The sequence below is a fragment of the Nicotiana tabacum genome, chromosome 4, assembly GCF_000715075.1.
Source record: "Nicotiana tabacum cultivar K326 chromosome 4, ASM71507v2, whole genome shotgun sequence".
Classification (NCBI taxonomy): Eukaryota; Viridiplantae; Streptophyta; class Magnoliopsida; order Solanales; family Solanaceae; genus Nicotiana; species Nicotiana tabacum.
This window is the reverse complement of record NC_134083.1, coordinates 149,908,723-149,911,702: the sequence shown is the minus strand read 5'-3', so window position 1 is coordinate 149,911,702 and position 2,980 is coordinate 149,908,723. Positions and strand designations below refer to the sequence as shown.

At 36.6% G+C, this 2,980-nt stretch overlaps 1 long non-coding RNA gene across 1 annotated transcript; it reads right to left on the bottom strand.

Annotated features, from left to right (window-relative positions):
• Window positions 1–308: 308 nt before the first annotated feature.
• On the bottom strand, window positions 309–1,270 carry LOC107772899 (uncharacterized). Its single transcript, XR_001645180.2, has 2 exons — window positions 834–1,270; window positions 309–718 (listed from the first exon to the last, which is right to left on the bottom strand). It is a non-coding gene; the product is annotated as an uncharacterized LOC107772899 (long non-coding RNA).
• Window positions 1,271–2,980: the final 1,710 nt, after the last annotated feature.

Sequence of the window (2,980 nt, the reverse complement as noted above, 5' to 3'; positions counted from 1 at the left end):
TTTTTTTAAAAACCGACCAACTTTGGTCGGTTTTTTGGTCGGTTTTTTTACCGACCAAAGTTGGTCGGTCGACCTTGGTCGGTTTTTGCCTAATTTCTAGTAGTGTATTTCTAGGCTGTGTTTTTGTTGTAGTAAATACATTGTTAAAGGCAGAATAGGTCAGTAAATTCTTGTATTTGTTTCAGTTTGTCCTCCCGTCCCCGTGCTCCGTAAAGTTTCATCTAGAGACTTATAGTTGTTAAAACATACTATTTTAAACTCATCTATCGTTGACCTAGCTTATGTGGCATAGATAAGGCTGAGGTGGATAAAATGTTTGGTACACGCACTAAAAAAAAAAGCGTGAATACAAAGATTAAACAGAAAATGACTTAAATAGGAGAAAAAAGATTTAAAAAAAAGAAAAGAAAGAAAAACACAAAAAAACAAAAGACCAGCAAAGAACCCAGTTCTCTGTTGCTGCCATTGCCATAGCTTCTTCTTTTCATCATAATTAAAGATAGAAAATCATCAGAATTTCATTATGCAAAATCGTTAGGATAGGAACTTTGTCCAAAAAATCATCAAGAAGGATAGGAATTTCATCGGAACCTGTCGAAAACTCATCGTTGAAACCTTCGAACCATCAATTGCAATAAACACAATGGAAAAGTTTGAACCATCACCGGCGATGGAGACCACCGATGACCACCACAATATTTTCTTCCGCATCACCTTGCTGTAATTAAAATAAAAAAAAATCTTAGCAGTTCAAGTCAAATCGGGCAAGAACACCAAAAAGAGTGCGGATATGAAGAGCACAAACGAGGAAAAAATTCACGGGTTGCCCGAACCTGAATGGCGTGTAGGGTGCATAAATCAATTTTGGTTTGTGAAAATTATTGGGTTTTGAAGTGGCTGCAACTTCAATTATTTCCTCTTCCACTTTCGGTCCCTAGAAAAATTGTGGTGGATATTTACAAATCTGCTAGTATCTCTTGTGGTTGCTCGGTGGTCAAGTTTTAATGGGAAGGTGACTCAACTTATTATAGTGGTATTGGAGGGTGAAGAAGGTGAAAATGGTGCCTTCTTATTAATTAAAAAATAGAAAATGATGTGGCATATTCTATATGATGCGGATATTAATATTAACGTGATTGAGCAACACGCGGGGCAAAGGGGTTTAGAATAGTGTGTTTTAACAACTGTAAACGTCTAGATGAAATTTTACGATGTATATGAACTGGGATGATAAACCGCTACAAGTATAAGGGCCTGCTAGGCTATTCTGCCAATTATTAAAAGATGAATTGTATTCTCAAACATATCCTGCTACATGCACCCTACCATTATATATATATAAAATAAAAAAAAATGCCTTGGCAAAATAGAGCCAGTAATTACATCAAGTATAACCCGGCTTTAATTCGTCGTCATGCAAAGTGTCTATTCTGAAGAATTCCAGGAGAATCAAAACCGTCTAATCAACAAAAATAGCAATACGCAACAACACGCATAGATTGCACCATATCATAAGTGACGAAATTTGAAGAAAACACCGTTCCATGGAGCTGGCACATTTAATCACAGAGCAAGTAAAGTCAACCAAACTATTACCAGAGAAAGCAAGTAGCAGCAATTTAGAATACAAATTTAGGCCTTTCTCAATAAAATAAAATCAAATAAAACAATCAGAAAGGCCGCAGTGCAAACTGAATGAGTTTTATATAAGAGAATTTATAACCGTAATATCCAGATTAAACTGTAGTATTTTGCACACATTTCGATTAATTTTATGGTATCTGTTGCGACCAAACACACTCACGCAAATATACGCGGTCGTCAAGTAATAAAGTGACTAAAAGTCGGATGTCGAACCCACGAGGACTTATGATTAACTATTAACTAAATTATACTATCCTAATTATCTAAACAAGAATTAAATCTAAAAATATTTGATTCTAAACTAATTAAATAAAAAATATAAATAATGAACTTTGAACAGAGAAAGAGCAGATTTTTATGATATAAATGTAATGAAAACGATCTAGGGTTATGGGCTATCTAACAATCCTATTGTATTCTTCAATTGAATTGACCGACTAATTTATCTAGCTTATTGGTTGACAGGGTTAATATTGCTCATAAGAATCTGTCGAGTTCTTACTCGTCTATTCAAGCTAACCTAACGCCTATATGTCTATGGAGTTAGAATCAACAAAAACGCATTTATAATTCTTGTAAATCAACCAAGCAAGGCAATTAGGTATATGTCTATCCTAACCAAGAATCCGTTCCCCGATGCCCGAGTTCAAGAACTTGCTCTACTCAATCCTATATGCAATCTAGAATTCCCACTTTCGAGTTCAATTCTAGATTCGTAGATAGTATTCAATTGGTGATCAAGCAATCAAATAAATAAGCGCAAGATTGAATAAATAAACTAATATGATAAATCAAGAAGTCAAAATCAATATCCGAATAACAATAGTCATGAAAGAACCACAACCCTAGAACGTGAAGTTTAGCTCCATATAGACATGGTAGCCAAACAATAAATCATACAAAGAAACATAAAGATTACTAAGTTTGGTGGAAGAAAGATGAAACTTGATGAATTCCGACCTCCACAGCTTTGTCGTGGCTTTTCCCCTCTTCCCAATATGTTAGATGACCTAAAGGAGGCGTTTTTGGCTAATATATTGCGTACAAAAGTCGTGGGCCAAAGTTCTCCTATTCCTAGTCCAAATCGGCTTCAGGAATTGATGCTAAGGTGGATGCGACGCATCCACCTCGTCCTCCATTTCTCAGCTTCGCATGCGAGGGTGGATGCGACGCATCCACCTCGTCCTCTACTTCTCAGCTTTGCATGCGAGGGTGGATGCGACGCATCCACCCTTTGTTCCTCCATCTCAGCTTTTTCCAGGTGCGGATGCTAAGGCGGATGCTATGGGCCGACTTCACTGCTAAGGGTGCACGAAATCTGATTTTTTTCTAGGTT